The 13,765-nt window shown below is 49.6% G+C and overlaps 1 protein-coding gene across 1 annotated transcript in view; it reads left to right on the forward strand.

Moving 5' to 3' along the window:
• Positions 1-213: 213 nt before the first annotated feature.
• Positions 214-13,765, forward strand: part of RPS6KA1 (ribosomal protein S6 kinase A1) — a 45,660-nt gene continuing 32,108 nt past the window's right edge. Inside the window, exon 1 of the mRNA XM_019512479.1 lies at positions 214-255. The gene's annotated coding sequence lies outside the window, so the exon portion shown is untranslated. The remainder of the gene's footprint in view (positions 256-13,765) is intronic.

A 13,765-nucleotide genomic window follows, 5' to 3' on the forward strand; every position in this document is an offset into this window, starting at 1 on the left:
CCAGCTTGAAGGGAAACCTGCCACCAAAATGCAGCCAGAAACCCATGAGCAACTTCATTTGGTTTGAAACACTGAGTGTTTGATCCCCTCCATCTCTCATGCCAGGTAGATGTGGCAAGTGCTGTATCACCATATCGGTTATCAAACAGCTTCTGATGCTCAGGTAGAGCTCGTTCCTGACCCCCCTTAACTCGGGATCCCTTTGCTTTGCAGAATGGACAGGCTGTGCCAGAAGGAGGGAATCATCCATCAAAGGTAACTATCGCAATATATCCCAGTCTTAAACATCTGCTATGTGTGAGTTGTATTCCAGAGCCAACCAGACCGCCTTTTCCATAGGGAGGGAAGAGGGTGGCTTAAAGAAAGTGTGTGTGGTAGAGGGGCCTGGGTAGGGTCAAATGCATGTGCCTGCCTCCTTCCTTCCCGGCTCTGTCTTTCAGACTTTTTTCTCAAGTTCAGGATCTCAGATGCTCGCTCTAAAGAGCTGCTTCAAAATGCCCTGGAGAGGGGCTTAGTGGTGAGACACTGGAGGCGATAGAGCCTCTTTACTTGGCACTGGTTAGGCCTCATCTTGAGTGTTGTGTGCAGTTTTGGGGTCTGCGTTTTAAAAAGGATACGGAGAAGCAAGAGAGGGCCCAGAGGCAGATGACCAAAAATGATAAAGGGGCTTGGAAGGCAAGTCATATGAGGAGAGGTTGAAGGAAATAGGCATGCTTAGCTTGTGGAAAAGGTGCTTTAAGAGGGGACATGATAGCAGCTTTCAGATACCTGAATTGCTGCCATAAAGAAGCAGGAGAACACCTTTTCCCTTTTGCTGCAAAGATCAGGACACGGACCAATGGCTTGAAGTTGTGGCAAGGTTGGCTTAGACTGGATATCAGGAAAAACTTCTTCACTGTGTCTTGGCTTTTTCATTATGGTTTTAGCGCCTTGACCAGACCACTCTGGTTTCTCTTCAACTCGCCAGTCTGGTGTGGCCTTAATATATGGTCAGGCATGGCAAGCTCTACCCTAACCTGTCCATCTGTGCTAAGGGTAGTGTTGTCAGTGGTTTGCAGAGCTAAATTCCTTTCCTGTTGGCTCAGTTCCTCCTGGCTTTTGAAGGCTCATTGTAAGACTTGCTTCTTTCATCTTCAAACACATGGCTGAGCTGTCCTTCTCTAAGTGCATCCAAAGGACAGCAGCTCTCACTACCCAAATGGTTTTTAAAATGACTGGGATGCCTCTTTGAAGGTGGTGCATTGCACAAAAACCTAATGGATTCAGTTCTGAATTCAGCTTTAGAGAAAATGAGGCTATAAGGCTTGTGTCCCAGGGTGCCCAGAGCTTAATAAGGCTTTCTCCCAGCTTCTGAGCCATACACCTCCCCATTGTTTGGGAGGTTCTGAAGCAGATGCCACTCTCCAGGGGAGGAGCTGAGGCAGAGAAGGGAAATGGTTGCCTAAGGGCCCCTAACTTGTAGTTGGGAAGGGAGCCCAAGGGTCCTGTAGTCTAGTGCCTTGCCCTGAGTCTTTCTGGAGCTGCCCTGGTCTGCATGCCCGAGGCATGGCTAAGAACAGCCCAGTCCGTGCTCAGCAGTTTACATGTTTGTTTGAAACCTGTCTTCACATGGTCCTGCCAGAACAGCTTTGTAAACCTCGTGCGAACGCTCTTCTGCTAAACACGAACCATGAAGTACCTGCTACTGAACTGCAGAGTGAACTCTGAAATGCCTTAACCAGCTGAAAACCTTCAGGGAAAGCTTGCAAGTGGGCATCTCCACAGGCACTTCCTCTTGTGTCCCGAGTTTCAGTTGATGCTGGTCCCCAGAAGAGTTAAGGGAGAAAATTTCCCTTTCGTCTGCGTGCCTTGCTAATCTGGTTCCATTGAAGGGGAAGAGGTGCAGCAGTAGCAGGTGCCTTACTCTGGGCCTTTATTTGCTACCCTCTTGCTGCTAATTCTGTGAAGATGACTGCTAAAAACAGCCTTCATCAGCAGACAACGGGGATTAGTCAAAACCCACAGATAGGTGCGGCCTCTCCCACAGAGATGCAATCTCTATTCATGGTACAAAAACAAAGGGTGAAGCCGTCTATCCTTGCAGGCAGGAACCTCACTGGATTTAGGGGCAAATGTTGTATTGCTCTTATTTAGCTTTCCTTCTCTCTGGCTCTGAGACAAGGTTGATGCTGATGCTGCTTTGCTCGGAGCCCAGTGAAGTGTTCAATGGACATGACGAGGAGTCCATGTATATCTTTAGCTCTGCCACAGCCTTGCAGTGTGACCTTGACTGAACTGCTTTGCTTCTGCACCCTGCATCTGAGAAAGCATCAGCCCTCTTACAGCTCTAAGACGCATCTTGTGATCCTTGTATGTCTTGGCGTCATGCTAAGAACTACTAAACGTGTCGCTGTGGGACATTGCTTGGCAAGTGTGTGCTTCTCTCCTGTCCCCCTGAGAGGCTGCCTGCTTGGGGCGAGAGGCAGCCTCCTTTTCCACTGGTCACAGGCAGATGCTTCTTGAGATTGTAGCCGCAGCTCCCCTGGTACCCTGCCAAGGATGCACGCTTCGTTTCACAGCATGCTGGGGCTCTTCTTCCTTTCTCAATGGCAGGAATCCATAAAAGCTTGTGATCGTATGTCTCTGTGAGCACCGTGTCTTGGGCCCGTTCTGCGAGTACACTGGAAATCCCTGACATGGGGCTGTGGTGCTGGGAGGGGGTCCACGCCTCCGCTTCTGACTTCACACCTCCTTCCCCCTCTTGTAGCTAGGGAAATGCTAAGAAGAAGCAAAGAAATCTGCACGGTCTCAGCCTTCAAATCCTCCTTGTGAGGCCCCCACAGGCTAAAACGACAAGTCCTGTGCCGCATAAATGAGCCTGAATCCAACCAGAGTTGTGCTTGCCCTGTGCTGTACAGTCTCAGTCCCTGCCCCAAGAAGCTTGCAGTCTGTTGGATGATCCAGTTCACATCCACAGCACTGGGAGATGCTGAGCAGAGCAGGGAGCTTTAGAAAAAGAGGGTTGTATGGAGATATGTTGCCTTTAAGGAAGGCTGTAACTGCCAGTGCTGCTATTCCTATAAAGGCCAGTATTAAAAATGCAATAGGGCTTTAGCACAGACTACAGCACACGCCACCAGTGCAAAGGAGTTAATACGTTCCTATGGGATTCTGGGTCACTTGGCAGTGTTTTGTATCGGTGGCACAGGGCTTTCTTTGATGGCTTGTGGAATAGTACTGGCTAACCCCACCATGTCCAGGGCACCTCCCGCCAGCCAGCTAAACTGCTTTGAAGAAGCAAGGTTAAGAGGCCACCATTTCCCTTTTATCTCCAGTTCCTTTGACTTGCTGCAAGCTACACCCTGGATCAGGGGAGATCTTTTCCACAGCAGTCTCTGGATTAATCCTGTTGTCTTCCTGAACTGGTTTGCTTATCGGCATGAGCTCATCGCAGATGCTCAGACTGCAGGAAGCTCCCTCCACTGTGGAGTTTGTGCCTGCAAGGGCTTTCCCCCTGCCTGGCACAGAACCAGCTTCTGCTGCTACGGACCAGCTTCACAGCTTGCTCTGGGAAATGGAGATGCCTGGGGGGCTGGGCCCGAGGGGCCTTTCAGAGAAACTAATTGGCAGTGTTGGGATTGGCTGAGTGGTAAATCCCGCTCACTTACCTGCTCTTCAGTTTGTCTAATTGTCAGCTTGGCTTGGATGGCTTCTTCCTCAGGGGGCTGGTGATTCCACAGCTGGTTAACAGGAGTCACAAAGAACTTGAATTCAGCTCTTTTAAGAAGCCTGCATTAAAAACCCCGATTAACGTGCTCAGCCAAGGGCAGGTAGCACACTTGAGAGGCACTAAGTGCAAGGAATTACACATTGAACAACAATACCCAATTAGTGAAATCACTTCATAATGAGCAGTAGAGGAGTTGACTTACAGTGCGGAGGCTATGCCCACTCATTGCTCTCTGAAAGCAATGCTAAGGCAGACTGCAGGAACTATCACAGTATTTTCCAGGCAATAATGATCATGCCTCATGGAAAACAGGGAAAGCAATTAAACAACCCTCGCAGTCCTCAGCTCAACCCTGCAAGAGACCTTTGGAGTCTTGGGGGAGAAGCAGCGCCTGAGCACGGCAGGTACATCAGTGCCACACCTGTTCTCCATGGCTGAACTGGCTCTCGCACCAATTGCCTGAGCCGTCGCATGCTCAAGGAGCCATAACTGGCATGTAGTGGGGCGCCAGAAGTCAGAACCGCAGTGAGATGCAGAGTTGTTTCTTCTGTCTTGCCTTGGCAGCCCAGCCAGGTGGAACTTGCTTCTTTTTATGCCCCTAGGCTGAAATGAGTGTCTTGGGCAGAGGGGTCTAATTGCAGAGGGGAGACATACAGAGCAAATCCAAAAAAATATGTAAGACCAGCTTCACCGCTTTAAGAGCAAATGTGTGTTTGGAGTGGGATGGGAACGCCACTCACTTGCATGGCCACAATTCCTGTAAGACTTTCAAGCCCTCAGGCTTTGTGTTCCTGCAGTCCTGTGGTAGCTTCGCCTGTTGCGATCAGGCCAAGCAACCCTTTTGATTGGCACTACCCAGCCTCCCTGATGTGACTCTGTTTCCTCTAAAGTCTCATCACAATCCACTCAACAGCCAGTAAAGGCTGAGGCTCGGTTCCTGTTTTGGCGGTGCGTGACACGAGGGGCCAGGAGCATGAGAAGGCATGTTGAGGCCATGGACAACGAACTGCCTGGAGAGGAGAAGAAACCTCAGCAGCAGCCAGGGAGTGCTGCCCTGGCTTGTCTCCTAGACTCAGCACAGTAGGAGCAGGGACCCACAAGTGAGAGGGAGAACAGGTGAGATGCTGCTGCTTGCTCTCAGCTACTTCTGTGGCAGAAGAGGGCCCTGGGGATGCACAGGCATGTCCTAATGGCTTGGGAAGAGTCTCATGGCTTTTCCCTTTGAGGAGTTAGGACCATGGGTCAAGGAGCTGCCCTACCTAAATAATCATCCTCTGCCCCAGTCCAAGCTTTGCTCAGGACACCTCCCAGTCTGCCTCACTGAACCCTTTGCCTCCTTTAATTCGAGGCCCTGCTTGTTTCCTCCCAGATGGAAGTGCTTCTTTCTGTTTCGTAGCAGGGGCTGCCCCTGAAAGCTGGCTGCTGCGGCTACAAGAGGAAAGGGACGCAGAGGCTCCTGCTGCCCATTGGCAGAGGGAGGATGTTTGCCAGGCAAACCGGCACGCAATTTGCTACGCTGGGCAAAGACATGCGAGGTCCCTGCTGACCGAGGCCTCCTGACCTGGAGATGGTGGAGGCCGGCTCTGCCGACTGTATGTGCTGTCACTGCTGGAAGTGGCTTATTGCAGTGTCAGCAGGATTCATGCTGAGACAGAGGGGATGCTCAGCCCCACGGTCCTTGCCAATACTGGATGGCTGCTCTAATCTTGGCCTCTTAAAACTAAGGCTTCAAAACCATGCAGACCTAAAGTCCCTTCCCCTCCCCTGTGTTGGGGCAGAGGCCCAGCCTGTTCGTGCAGCTGCTGCAGCTTTCTCCAGGAGTGAGTCAGGGTGTCTGATCTGCGCCTTTCGGCAGCTCCGTTCTCTGTCCCCTGTCACCCGCCAGCGGCACAGCAAAGGTTGATGCAAGCTGCATTCGTGAGGGCCTCTGAAAGAGCTGGATGGGACCTGCTATTTGAGCTCCCGCCTGGGCGGCATGAGGCTTTCCTCCCATCGGACCCAGAACCAGTGGGTGCTTCAGTCCTTATTTAGTCTCTGCTTGTTCATCCTGCTACAGTTAAAGCCCTTTGTTTAAACTGGCTGTTCCTTACTCATCAGCTAAAGTAATCAAGTGATCATGTTCTTAATGGGCCTGCTATGCCTGACAGGCGCCTGGCTGTATCCCTGCCAGGGTGCTTGCTGGCGTCCTCAGCAAGCTTGGGCCTTGGGTAACGACAAGGTTCTCCGCGCTATTAGAAACATAACCAACTGTGCGAGGAGCCTGGTCTCCGAGCTGCGGGCTTCCATGAATAATTGAACAGGGATCAGTTTACAAGACTCGCACACGAGGAATGCAGCAGCGTTAGCGGCACGGCTGGCAACGCTTGCCCTCCTCAGGCTGTGCACAACTAGTTTGACGTAGCTCAGTCCGAAATTGGGAGCGTTTTCCACCCCCCACCTCCCTCCTTTCTTCTGAACGTGAATTCACCTTAACGGCCTCTGCCTGTCTCCAAGCGATTCCATTTACTCTGCTTTCTAGCTGCCGAAGAAACGTCACTGGCGTGCTCCGGCTCTGACGCCATCCTTCTCCCAGGAAGGCAGAGAAGAGAGAGGCTTGAACGTGTCAAGGCAGCAGGGTCCCTCCTTCCAGCCCTTCATCCTCTGTGTTCCCCAAGCCTGTTCCGCTTTGCTGCTTTGAGGACAGGCTGGCACTTTCACAGAGGCAGCTGCTTACGTGTGCCGTTTGATCTTGGGGAGGGACTCTCGGCAGTCTGTGGAGTAGGAAGGAAACATGACCGAGCTGGCACAAACTCTGCGCTTCGCCCCAGTAGGGCTACAGATGCTGTGACTGGCCCTTCCCTAGGGGCACATGTCCTGTTGCAGTGGCTGTGGTGGGGAGGCAAGGCTGGGGAAGGGTCCGAGCAGAAGTCCGGTGTCTAGGGAAGAAACTGAATAACTCCAGGGGTAATGTTTGTTCAAACAAAGGTCCTCGGCCTGGGCCTGTTAGCCAGCGCTGCCCAAAACAAATCTACCCTGCCTTGTGCCTGACTTCAGACTAACACCGCTAATGACTTTTTGAAGCACTAATAGCCATTCAAGTCCTGAAACTTTCCAGAGACCCTGGTGAAGCCAGATCTAGATCTCTGAAATGTCTTTGCTGAAGGTTAAAGCATGTGGCACTGAACAGGTGTATGCTACAAACGTGTGGTTTTGTGCCCTGCACACTAAAGATACCAGAGGGTCACTTGGCTTTAATCCTGGCTATCAAGATACCAAACTCAGTGAAGCTTTCACAGCGTTAGAGACATTTTTATGGAAGCAAAGCATCATTTTTTATCTTTTATTTTTTTACAAGTGGCAAATATCTCCCTGCCCTCTCCCCTGACAGTCGCCGCAGGTGAAATCAAAATGGCTTGTCCCCTCGCTGTGTTCTGCCGGCTGTCAAAGGCAATGCCAAGAAGTCGCGTGCCAGCCACAGAATCTGATTGAAAGAGCCCATGGTAGTGAAACGGCACAGAAAGAAACACTGGGCAGAAAGGCTTGTGCCAGGTGAATAGGGTGATGTGCAAACAATAAGCTTAGTCTTTGCATTAGCTCCTCTTCTGTACAGTGCTTGTATGTTATAGCTGTGAAGCTCTTCATCATGGATCACTTGTCTTTAGTAAAAACTGCTCATACCTTTGCCTTCCATGGACTCTCTCAGGAGCAAAGGGACTACGGACCGCTGTGCTCAAAAACAAGCAAACCAATACCCTGCCCGCCCTTGCATTTCTTGCTGTGATGATGCTTGGAGGCAAAAACACCATCTTGATCAGCAGCATGACATCTTTTACCTTCCCAATTCTAGCTCAAATCACACTACAGGCTTGCAACTGAAACAGGAGTGTTCAGTGTCCCTCTTCTAACCATGCTTCATTAGACTTGGATGCTAATGGCCGGTGTTGTAAGATCCATGACCTCCCTGGAGGAATGACAGTCGCAGAATCAGTTTCAAGAGACAATCAAACTTTTATTTAATTGATCTCCCCACAAGTCCCGTTCACCACAACTCGGCTTAATGTCAAAGGGTTTCTATTCTGCTGATGAAGCCATATTGCAATGGAGCCCAGTCGAGTAATGCATTCTGCAGGACTCTGTTGGAAATAAGATGTTGCTGTAGCTTGTAACTCGGCTTCAGGAATATCAAATTGGCTGATAAGAGGAAGATAAAAGGGCCCTGTTAAACAGGCATTGTGATCTGAGTATTGATTCACTGGGCTAAGAGAAGCAAGGCATTTAACTGAAAAGCTTGAGTACAGGCTGGCCTAGTTGCAAAGCAGAGATGTGAAGTATCTGATTACAGAAAATGAAAGGGGCAAGTCATGTTCAATGTTGCTGCCATCAGAGCTTTCTTGCTGGCCTATATACTGAACAGTGCAAGATCCAGGTGAGGGTGTTGTCTCCTCCTAACCTTCCCAACCAGCGCTGAACATATCAGAATTTGCCTTCCTTTGCAGGGAGGGGGTCAGCTTGTGCCATGGTACAGTTTGCTCTGCAAATGCAAGGAGAGGTTCCAGCTCTTGTTTGCCAGGAGGGGAATTGGAGACTGCAAAAATTCTCTGAAATGGAAGTTCCCAGTCGAGAGGAACCAGGCAAAATGCCATTTGCTGTTACTGTTTTCTAGCCTTGCTATCTTCCCAGCACTGGCTGGGCCCTTATCGGGTCTTAGTCCTCCCTATCCAAAGTCCTCCATAGTAGCATCCTCTTCCTTCAGCTGCTCAGCAACGAAGGGAATAATGTTCTGGCTGTGGGTTGAATTTCACAGCATGGCTTCTACGAGCATTACCAACAAGGAGTCTGCCATCATGTCGCAGCCTGGCAAGAGTCTGCCAGCTCATCTGCTCTTATCAATGCTTCGTATTGCTCAGCCCTGCTCTACACTGTTCCTGGGAGATCTCGCCGTCTGAGCTGATGGGAACAGTGGGGACCCTGAGCTTCCTTAATTTCCTGTATGACTTACTCAGCTACCCACTGCAGTCACTCTTTGAGCTGCAGGAGGATGGTGGCAAGTGTGTGTGTGCAGGCATGCACACAGCTAAACCAGTTAGATAACCTAGGCAAGATCTGGCAGGGCCAAAGGACATTCTTTATGCGTCCGACGAGGAGCGCTGTCTTCTCTGCCTGTTGTGGGAGGATTATGGAATTCTTACATTTTTGCGATGTAATAAATTCCACGTCCCACGGAGGCACTTGGCTAATTTCCCAAACTAGTCTCCGTTCTAGTCGTGCAGCTAGTGTTAGACTCCTTTTTCTTTTTCCCCATTGCCTTCAGAGGTGCTGTTTCTCCAGTGAGGGCTGGAAAGTTGACAAACTAAATCGTGTCCAGACCGAGCCTAGCTTTGCTGTACGGGTTTCAAAGAATAATTCCCCAATGTTCAAGAAGAATCAGGCTGCGGTCTTCCTTATCCTTAATCTGAGACCAGCCTTACCTTCTTGCCTCTTCAAGTGGTGCCAGTTCGCACAATTCGAAGTCTATGGTTCAGGCTTTCTGAAAATGGAGGGCAACTTCCCTTCCAAAGGTGTGTAATCAGTCGCTCAGGCCTTTCCTTATCTGCAGGCATTTGAGAGTACTTTCCACTGCAATTCCTCACTTTTGTTGCAGGACTTTGCACCTAGCAGTGCTTTGGCACAAGCAAGCTGTTAACGTGGGTGCTTGAATAAACACTGCCTGCAGTCGTATGTTCAGGGCTGACTTTATTGCCGGCTGCTCCCAGCCAGGGGTGGCTGGCAGCACCTTTAAAGGGTCACTCCAAACTTGCAAGCTGGAGGAAAGGGACAGGATGGGAAGCTTCTTTCTGTCATCCTGGTGTTGCTGAGTCTCAAACAAGTCTCAAGAATCTTCTGTATTGTCTTTCAGGTTTCTAAGATACCCATTTCCCATTATCTATGACAAGCTGCAGCTTCTCTTCTAGAAAGCAGAAGGCTACCTGGGGGGATACTGTAACATTCTTGGTGGGATAGCTCCATGGCTCATGTGGCCCGGCTGGAGGGAGCGTTACGCACGACAGGGGATTTGGCTTGAATATGAAGCTTCTGCCTTGAGACCTCGCATGGGATTGTGGCCTTCAACGTTGCAGGGGGTTGTGGCCTCCTCCCTCCAGCCCTGAGCTGCAGCTGTTACCTAGGCAGTATTGATCTGCTGATGAGGGGATTTAACAAATCTATTTCCAGAGATGCTGAATCTTGCCACGAGGCTGCTGTAAAATGGGTCCTCTGGCCTTGGTTTAGCATTCACTGCAAAGGTTGCGGCTGCTTTTAAATCGATTTAAGACTGCCACCTGCTGGCATGAACAATTATTGGCCTGTATTATCCTGGGGCCAAATCTTGGGGCGTAACATTAGTGGCAGGGACTTCATCAAGGACATGTATTTGTCCCCTGACTGCCAGCACTTGGCATATGTCAGTCCATCCCAAGGCTCCTTGCTTGGAAGTCATGCTGGTCCATGCTTGCTGTCATGCTGCTTTCCGCTCCTTGCTCAAGAGTGAATACAAGCATCTATTTGTAGCCTCCAGGACTTTACAGCTGTGTGCATTTCCTTCCTGTGACAACTCGATCAGTCCTCTGTGTAATAAGATATTTGGCTTTTTCTTGATGATAAAAATAGCCAACTTTTTCACTGGAGAGCTTGGGGAGGGAGAAAGGAGGGAGTGACTGTCCAAATGCCATGAATAAGGGGCTACAACCAGGTGTCTCAGTTTGGCTGTTTCACATGCACACCCAGTTAAAGTGATGCCTACATCCTTTTAACTGGACTGGCAGGAAAGTCATTCAAGGGAATGAGTTTGACTTAGAACATGTCATATTCCTCTCTGAAAACTCAGTTATGTTTCCAGTATTATATACTCTACGTGCCCTGGGCCCAAAGCGATGGGTTTTCATATAGATGAAGTGCATCAGACTGAAAACATAGGCCTTCTCCACAAAATGTGCCTTATCGTGTGTTTTATCTCCTTGATATCAAGAACTCCTGAACTGCTGTAGTGCAGGGACCTAAGCAGTACTTTATTCCCAAGAATTTGTAGGGAAACAAAACCTTGAGCCAGGCTTCCGATCCAGTCAAAACCTGGAATGACCAACTTCTCCCTTCTTAGTTCGGGTGTTGTGCGTGACACTGGAGCGTGCCCTGCACTTCTACGGAAATGGGGCACCTTTGCTGACATCTGGCAAAGCTTTGCTATGAAACCTATGTGTGTTCCTTTGGGTGCCATAATGCAACCGGATTATGGAGGCCATGCTGAGCGAAAGGTGCCTCTTCCTATAGCCGTGCTATTCTCAGTCCTTCTTCCTCATTCTGTCAGACTATTAGTGCTTAATCTGAGTTCATAGGCAGGAATCCACCCCTGAAGGCTCCAGTGCTCTATAACTTGTGTGTCGACTAACAATGAGACTTCTGTCTCCACAACCACCTCTCCTTGCCCTGCATGCTCTTCCTGCCTTGTGGTGGTGTGCTGTTGCTCATCCTGGTGGGGATGGGGACTAGGGCTGCAACCCTGGCAAGTGAAAGGGGAGAGGGTTATAGTAAGCTTTCTAACTGGAGTGAACAGTCCTGCCATGATGTTGTCTAGGATGATGAGTAGCAAATCCAGACACTGCAGGCATGTAACTACTCACCAGGGAATAAATCCCAACTTGGGAGCAATACCGGAGGCAGCTGCTGCACAGGTGTAGAGTGACCGCAGATCAAGCCACTTGTGTGGCAAGAAGGGTACCTCCCTTTTTTTCCTGCATGGTAAGAAGCTGTAAATCGGTCTGTGCCTTCATGCTGGGGTTTTCCTTTTAAAGAGTGCACGCAAGCAAGTTTCCTTTTTTGCCCATCCAGAAAAAAGGCAGGAGTCTACACATTTCTCCCTTCCCCCTCTTTTCATTGCAGCTAGTTTCTTTTAAGAGTTTGGTATCTGAACTAAAATTTGGAAAAGCAGCTGTCTCAACTCTGTGGGAGGCAGGAAGACTCACCCACACTTGAAGCACATGTTTGCTAGCAGAGAGATAAGGGGGGTTATAAATTTAACACAAATGTGGCTGAGGGGTTTATGTGGCAACGACCTTGTTAACATTCATCTTGCTGTGCTAGATGGGAGTCCAGGGCTTACCTTGACCTGTAAATGTGTGAAACCACAGTTAGGAAAAGCCTGTGGCATGTGGTGGTATTTTTCTTCTCTCCCTTCTGGCTTTAAAACACACCTTACGTTAAAAGTTAGGCCCAGTACCTAAGTTTCTTTTTTTCATTCTAGGCTTTCTAGCCCCTTTCAATCTGTTTCAAAATGAAAAAACCACTTTTTTTTTAAATTGGTTTATACTTTTGGGGAGGGAAAACCCTCCCAAACAATATGAAACGGATGTACTTTTGCCACAGCATCCTACCTAACCTGATTTTTTTTTTTTTTTTCTTTGGACATAGTTGCTTTTGGGGGAAGGGAACTTCACCTAGTTCTAGTGAAAACTGCCTTGTCAACTTGAGAATCTCAACCTCTGTAGCTACCATGTGTTCAGCTTATGTGGCTTGAGAGCAAAACCGCACCCTCTTTTTTTAAAATCTAGTGAAGACAAATTCTCAAAGGTTCAGTAAACAGGATCGCTCGTCCATGCACGCTGCACACCGCAGGGAGAACTCCTTAAGGACCACAATCGACTGTCTTCAGGCAACGAGCGTTTCCTAGCACTGAAGGCAACATGAAACTCTTCCTGGCAAAATAAGTGCTTGAAAGCTCCGGGGAAATCTCCCCTCCTGTTGGCTGAGGAGGGAGCAATTAGCTGCCTAAATAAAGCAAATTGCTATTACTTTTAAGTTGTTCGTATGTAAAGACTCTCTGGGGAGAGAAGAGTTCAATTTTTTTAAATTTTTTTTTTTGGTGTGTTAGTGGCTGAAGGCTCAAGCCCTGCACTCTTGCGGGGTGGGGGGTGTGCATTGAAACAGGAGCAGACGTCGTTCGGTCCTGTTATCGAATGTGCCTCTCCCAAGGCAGCTTGGGCTGGAGTAGCAGGGGCATGTGGGTAGTCTCCCACAGCTGTTAATCCAGCAGCTGCCTGCACTTTCTGTGGTTTACTTCATATTTGTTGCTTTGTTTGAAAGCATGTCCTTGCTTCCTCTCGCCTCCTTCCCTCCTTCCCTCCTATTTCAGAGAAGTAAAACCTGTTACATGAGGCCACCTCACTGCTTCCTCAAGCTCACTTCTCTCTTGGGTCTAAAACCCCCTCTGTGCAAAAGTTTCTCCCTGAGGTCCTGTTCTCTTCTGGTTTAAAGTAATTCGCCTAGCCCCTTTCCTCCAGGCAGGCAGACCAGGGATCTATGGATCTGGGTGTGGGCAGCTTCTGCTCAAGCTGTTTAAAGCCCTGAATAGTAAATTTTTTACTGGTTGCACAAAATTATGCATGGGCTCCAAATTGTATCCACTTGCCAAATGACGAGTGCTCTGGACCCTCCGTGGTCGGGCTTGAAGCCGACACGTGCTCCTGCTCCTCTGCTTTACGCCTGTAGCATCCTTTACTTGCGTGTGAATCACAGAGATGATTCTTGGGACCCTCGAACCTCCATGTATTGCAGACAATCCTCCTAGGAAGCCTTATCTTCCGGTTGTTTCCTCTTGCAATTGTATTGATCTGGAAACAGCTCGCAGGAGCGTGGTGGTCTGAAAAGGCCCAGCAGGGACCAGCATCTTCCTGACGCCAGAGCTGCTGTGAAAGTCCCTGGGGTTACTGTCACTCACCTGGGAACTCTGGACCTCAATAAGCGACGCTGTGTCCAGACCACACGTGCGATGGGAGTCTCTTCTCCCGTCGCCACAGCAGAGTTGAAGTAGCGCTGTGTGGCTTGCCGCCAGACTGTCTGCCTGGAACATCTCTCTCTCTGGCATGGGGGCAAGAATCCTGCTCCTGGAGCCGGCTGCAACGGCAGCAGATGTCTCCTCTCGGAGAGCAGGTTTTCACACCCCCCGTTTCCTGTTTATGACATGCTGATCCTTCCCTGTTCTCTGGCTGGAACTGATACTGTGATCCCAGCGGAAACTGGATCCCAGCAGGAGACAAAGGTAGTTCCCAT

Source organism: Gavialis gangeticus, unplaced genomic scaffold (assembly GCF_001723915.1).
Source record: "Gavialis gangeticus isolate Ggan-Ray unplaced genomic scaffold, GavGan_comp1, whole genome shotgun sequence".
NCBI lineage: Eukaryota > Metazoa > Chordata > Crocodylia > Gavialidae > Gavialis > Gavialis gangeticus.